This window comes from Elephantulus edwardii, unplaced genomic scaffold (assembly GCF_000299155.1).
Source record: "Elephantulus edwardii isolate Elephantulus edwardi_28Jun2011 unplaced genomic scaffold, EleEdw1.0 scaffold00105, whole genome shotgun sequence".
Taxonomy (NCBI): Eukaryota; Metazoa; Chordata; class Mammalia; order Macroscelidea; family Macroscelididae; genus Elephantulus; species Elephantulus edwardii.
In genome coordinates this window covers 3,112,460-3,119,447 of record NW_006399855.1, presented here as the reverse complement: position 1 = coordinate 3,119,447, position 6,988 = coordinate 3,112,460, and the positions used below count along the sequence as shown (strand labels likewise).

Here is a 6,988-nt window from a genome sequence, read left to right as displayed (position 1 = left end):
CTGTATATATAGACTAATCTTTTATACACAAGGCTGCAATGATTTTTATTAACTAGACAATAATAGGATGACAGTGCTTTGTACTTAAGCTGACCAAATGATAAGAATCAAAGCCCAGAATTCATCCACAATGAGTCATTTGTATGTAGGTTTGGGGTTTGTTTTTTTTTTAAAAATCATTCTTTAAATATAAAGAACAGAAGCTTTACCATATTTGTGGGGGTTTTTTAAGACATTTATTCAGTTTTATAATCAGACTATTACATTTAGCAATCAATAGCATGGGTAAAAAAAAAATCTACATTCAAACCCTTTTGTTCTTGGAATGCTTTACACTTTCCACAGAACAGAAATGAAAATAACTTGTTATATAATTAGTCACAAATACAGTCCTTGAGGTTTTTTGCCCATACACAGGAGTATTGTCTAAAATATGTGCTCTTTGAATCAGCTAAGTCCTGCCACTAATGTGTTTGGCTGGGTTCACAAATCTGTTGTAACCTGTAGCTTCCTTGTCACTTCTCTGGCTCTCCTCTCCTAGTTAACTTTGCTTCCTGGCAGTTTTTAAAACCATCTGCCATTGCCATAGCTACTGCTGCTCCTTCAACCACCATTGCCATCTTGGTTTTGTGGTTTGGGAAAAATATTCACCTCTGTAAGTGTAACCTCTGCTGTAAGTGCCAGAGCTTGTGCCTCCAGAGTTTCTTCCCATCATGGGTCCAGAATTTGAAGACTGATTGTTGCAATTGTCAAAATAACTCTAGCTTCCACCACTTCCAAAGTTGCTTCCATCATTACCAAATCCATTATAACCATCTCCACTGCCTCCACATCCTCTATTGCCACAGCTGCCACAAAAGCCACCTTATCCGTTGAAGTTTCCTCCTCACCCAAAGTTGACATTCCCACCAAAACCACCTCCACAGCCACCACCAAACTTTCCAGAGCCACTTACACATCTTGGTTGACAGAAACACTGGCCATCTCTTGCTTTGACAGTGCTTTTCTTACTTCACAGTTGTAGCCATTTACAGTATGGTATTTCTGAGTAACAATTTTATCTACAGAGTAATGGTTATGGTAATGTGGTGTGAAAAACAAATATATTATAATTTTGTAAATAAATTGTTATTGTTGTTGTTATGTGCCATCAAGTCACTTGCGACTCATAGCAACCCTATGTACAACAGCCCTAAACTCTGCTCTGTCCTGTGCCAGTCGCACCATCTCAGATACACCCATCCTCATTATCCCAGTCACTAAATCAATCCACCTCATAGAGGGCCTTCCTCTCCTGCGCTGTTCCTTCACCCTCCCAAGCATGATGTCCCTCTCCAAGGACTGGTCTCTCCTCACAACATATCCAAAGTATGTTAGACGGAGCCTCAGAATTCTTGCCTCCAAGGAACCGCCCAGTCTAACCCTTTCCAGGAGGAATCTGTTTGTCTTCCTAGCAATTCATGGTATTCTCAATACTCTTCTCCAGCACCACAGCTCAAAGGCATCAAAGCAAAGCCCCTCTTCTTGCCACTGCGTTGCTCAGTCATGATTTCAGTCACTGCACTCTTCCCATAATTCTGCCAATAAAGATCTTTTTCACAGTTAAGTGGGTACCTGGTCTTTGAGAATCTTTTCTTGGAAGAGCCTTCTTATGTTCCCAAACCCTTCCATCCGTAGCTGCATTCACATCTTCCACAATTGAGCATGTGACAAACCCAAAGCCTCTGGAACACTTGGTATTTGGATTTCTCATTACCACAAGGCTCATGGGCATCCCTCATTGCTCAAAATGGCTCTTCAGACTTTGAATGTCATTTCAGTGCTCAACCCTCTGATGAATAGTTTCCCCAGCTGTTTGGGCTCTTTAAGAGACTCTGACTACATCATGGTGGTGAGATTTAACACTTTAGCAAAGCTTCGGCAGCAGCATTCTCCAGCCCATATGTGCTGTTTCTTTAGCAAATTATTGATCAGGCAATGAAATAACTAGTCTTCCCAGTAACTTTTTTTTTCTTTTTAGTTTATTATTGTGATTAGCATATTAAGGACCTACTGCATTAGTGGAAGGGTTAAGTGCACAGTAACTAACAAAAAAAAACAACCCAAAAACAAAACCAAACAACCACCCCTTGGCCATTGTCATCTACCCAGCTGGTCTGTGGGCGAGGATTTGGAGGTCTGTTAGAGTAAAGACTACAGAATTAAAAGCCCTAGGGGACAGTTCTGTCTTTTTGAGTTGCTAGGAGCCAAAATTTATTCAACTACACCTAACAATGACAAATATATGAACATCTTATTTTAATTCTGAGTCAGTAGATTAAATCATTCTCCTTCTTAAAGCCAATTAAACTTTCTTTTTCTATTCTGGATTCCATTAGTTTTATTACTTTCTCTAAAAAAATTAGCTTCTGAAACACCACTTCTTTCAACCATCATCACATTTCCCCTGGCAATTGGATCACTTATGTTGGTCTATAACATTGATAAAAGTATCTTCCATCTCCAATCTACAAATAAAAAATACCAATCTTTGGGATTTCTACATCTATGATTGGGTAATTGGTACCAGGTTTATCTTCCCTTCATTTAAAAAAAAAAAAGTAGAACATCGGAATATCATCTAAAACAAATATATCCAGATGTTGAGTCACAGGCAATACAACATGCTTATCCTGTCCAGAAGGAAAGCAAATTAGGCAAGCCTCATAACCACCTATTTTTCTTTAGGAGACATTTCTGGACTGTTGCACGGGAAGGGTGAATACAATCATAGAAAACAGGCTAATCAGTTTTGGAAGACCAAAGTGTGAGTTTGGAGAGGATAAACCAAACTCCACCCCTATAGAGTCAATCTGACTCATAATGACTCTCCATTAAGTTTCCAAAGTGGTCAGTCTTCTCAGGAGGCAACTATCCATCTTTCTGCCATTGAGCACTGATTCAAACTGCTAATTTTTTGGTCAATAGCCTGACGTATCATCCACTATACAACTAGAGGGAGTGCTGGTAGCCTAGTGGTAAGAATCTGCGCCGAAATCTGGAAGGCAAGCAGTTCAAATCTTCCAACTGCTTCAAATGAGAAGGATGGGACACCTCCCATGTGATTACTGCCTCTGAAAACCCGCTGTAGCGTTAGCTATAGGTCAATTTTGACTCGATGGTACACAACAGCAACACACACCAGAGCTCCATGTGAAATTTATATGTAAAAATATCAGAAAAGTAGGAGCTGTGCAAAGAAAGAGCTCCAGAAGTTCATGGAAACACCTTGAGTCTTTGCTCCAGTTGTTTCTCATGCATGGTATGAATCTCCACCAAAGTGAGAAAAGAACAACCAAAAATCAAAAGCAAAACAAGTCTTACTCCTCTCATAAGGTCACCACCAGCTACTTTGCAGGAGAAAGATGTGACAGTCTTAAGATTTACAGCCTTTGAAATTTTGTGAGACAATTCTACTCTGGTACGTTTGAATTACCTTGGTGATAGTGGGTTTTTTGTTTTCCTTTTATTATTTTGGTGGCGAGTTGTTTGTTTTCTGGTTTAGAATAGAGAGATATTGTTAGGCATACACATAATTCAGTATAGACCTCAGAAGAGTGACTTCTTAATAACAGGACTAAATTAGCTCTGAAGTGAATGCTACCATAGCAAAACTTAAAAACAAATCTAAGAAGGATCAAACTGACCCACAGGCAATTTAACTCCCTGTCAAAATACTCCTTAAAGGAAGACTACAGTGCAATTTTCAGAATGTCCGACACTTAGTAAAAAATTACTAGATGTGGAAAGAAGCAAAAACATGTAATTTATAGCCTGGCAGTGGAACATGTAACAGGAGGGTGGCAGTCAATAGAAAAATACTCAGAAATGACAATGATAATGAATTAGAAGGAAAGATTTTAAAACATACATAACAACTACATATTAATATGTTCAAGAATTTAAGAAAAATGGGAATGTGATATGTAAATAGAAGATATAAAGCACACCAAGTATTCCTTCTTGGGGGGGGGAACCCAAGAAACAATATACACACAGCCAAAGGGACTGTCTATAATTGAAAATCACACACGATTGTACTTTATTAATTTATTTAACAGCAGGTGGTAGTAGTTGTTACGTACTGTCATGTCAAGAACTGACTCATAGCTGACCCTACAGAGGTTTTCAGAGGCAATAGATTGCATGGGAGGATATTGCCTCTCTTTCGCCTGTGGAACAGCTTGATGGAGTTGAACCTTATGGTTTTGGGTTGATTGTACAATTCCTTATCTCTAAATCATGAGAGCTCTCTTAACAGCAGATTAGGCACTAATTTGAAAGAAAAAAAAAGAATTAAAGATGTATCATTAAAAATTATCCAAGCTTAATATCAGAGAGAAAAACCAAAGAGGAAATTAAATAGATCCCTGATAAATTGTGAGAAAATGTGAAGTGGCCTTAAATGAAATTTGGAATTCCAGTAGGAATAAAGGAATAATAAATAAATAGTGAAATAATAATTGCAAGTTTTCAAAATACAATGAAAGCTATAAACCCACAGATCCAAGAATTTTAATAAACATCAACTGAGACCAAAAGATACGCCTGGGGCTTCTCACTACATGGGCTCTTATTATTCAGTAGGCTGGTACTAGCTTCTTTATATGGTAAAAAAAAAAAGTTGTATGGGATAAAACAAACCTGGATATACAGACACTTGTATAATTTCTGTGTTTGTCACAAGAATCTCATGAACTAGCCCAGATCAAAAGGCTGGTTAAAGTAGATCCTATCTGTTGGGAGAAATTACATTTCAAATTGCCATAAATGATAAAATAGTATAAAAAAATTGCTACCATTTTGCAAGCTAATCAACCACTTAATTAAGGAAATATTAATGATTTCTTGTATTGTGTGTGCTCCCATCCACGGTCTATCACACTTTATATTATTCTTTTGTATTCTTCCTAGAACTTATTTCCAGGGCAAGTTCATACTGTCACCTATTACTTATTTCAATCAGGTAGATTCTGATTCTTATGACACATAACAACAGATTCTGATGCACTGACTCTATAGGACAGAGTAGAAATTCCTTGTAGAATTTTGAACACTGCAAATCTTTACAAGAAAGGCTGGAACGTTTCAACTAGTGACATGTTAATTAATAGCCTAGTGCTCAACCATTACACCATAGTTGTTTTTAGGCGCCTTTTAGCCAAGTATGCCTCACAGCAACCCAAAGAACAGCCAGTCTGAACTCTACCCTATCCTGAATCATCCAAATCAATGTCAGAAGAGACTATCACCATGACAATTGCACTAGAGTGTAAAGAAACCAAAACAAAGGGAAGAAATGCCAAAGTAAAAGAGATGAATAGAAGATTACACCCTTAGGGCTGCTCAAAGGTAGAGTCTCAAGGTAAAAATTAATACCAATTTATATATTCCATTAGAGTGTATACTCCATTATATTCTCTTTCTCCAGTGTATTATTTCTGAGGCAGGTACATACTGTCAGCCATTACTTATTTCCATCAGGTAGATTCTGACTTATAGGGCACATAATAGATTCTAACTCATATTTACTCTGTAGGACAGAGTAGAACTGCCCTGTAGAATTTTGAATGCTGAAAAACTTTACTAGATTGGCTGACATGTTTGAACTTTACAAGAATATCTGATGTGTTTGGCAGGCCTTCCTCTCCTGCACTGCCCCTCCCTTCGTCCAAGCATGATGTCTTTCTCAAGGGACTGCTCCTTCCTTGCCATGTGCCCAAAGTATGTGAGACAGAGCTTCAGAATCCTTGCCTGCAGGGAGAAACTTGGTTTCACCCTCTCCAAGGTAGACCTGTTTGTTCTCTTGGTGGACTTGGTAAATAAGTAACTCTTGAGTGAGTGAAGTAATAAGGGAATAGATGTGTTCTCTAAAAAGACTATAAAGGCAAATAGTACTTTTAAGCTGTACATTTAAAATATATGACTTGTTTAATACTTTACAGGCTATTTAAACACTCAAAAGAATGTATACAACAATGAAGAAATATTTTTTTCTCTCAAGTGAACTAGGTGGGGGTAGGGATGAAAATGTTCAACAACAAATTAATGAAAATAGAACTTTTCTGTAAACTTTTGTTAAAATCACAATCAAATGAAATAAAAAGAATGTCTGTAACTGAGGGGGAGTATAATTTTTCTCCACAGGAGAAGAATGGGCAATCTCCTCCCGGGCAATTAACTGCTTCTGAAAACCCACCAAAGGTCAGATCAGTTCTGACTTGATGGTATACAACAACACTGACACAATTTAATGAAGATCTAAATACACTGGCATAATATTAAGTTAGAAAATTTTAGTCTGTTTGTCTTCTGTTTAATTTGTATGCACTTACAAGGTGGCAGGAGAGTTCTAATGGCCTAAGTGCATGGTGAGTGTGCGGCTAACCCAAAAGCAGCGCTTCTCCGCTTCTCCGATGGTTCAAATCCACCATTTATTCCTTAAGAGGAAGACGAGCAATTTCCTTCACAGCTTGAGAGTTTTTAATAATTAACAGATGATAATAAGCAAATACTTGTTTTTCTTAAACAATAACATTCAAAATAGTGAGCCTGTACTGGAATTTTCAGAAGACTTATTCCTAAAGATTTTTTGTGTCCTCCCACTTTTTTCCTTCTCTTTTCTTCCTCATGTTTATGCATTTGTGTGTGAATAGAAACCTGATTGTAAGGACCTGAAAGCAAGTCATAAGCATTTTCTTTTTAAAAAACCTCACATTTCCTTAAAACCTAAAAGTGAAACTGAATCTTGATTGATGGCTTAAGCTGGTCATATTGGTAAATTATTATTATCCTAATTAGACTCTAACTTCAGGATTTCTTAATCAAATTTGACTCAGTAGCTCTTTTTTGTTGATTTAAGATGCAAAAGGCTAAATGTACAGAGTAGTAACAATTCTCTGGAGCTGAAATACCTGAATTTTTTTTATATTATCTACTTACTAAGCCA

At 37.3% G+C, this 6,988-nt stretch overlaps 1 pseudogene; it reads right to left on the bottom strand.

Moving 5' to 3' along the window:
- Positions 1-564: 564 nt before the first annotated feature.
- Positions 565-1,887, bottom strand: LOC102869617 (annotated as a pseudogene).
- Positions 1,888-6,988: the final 5,101 nt, after the last annotated feature.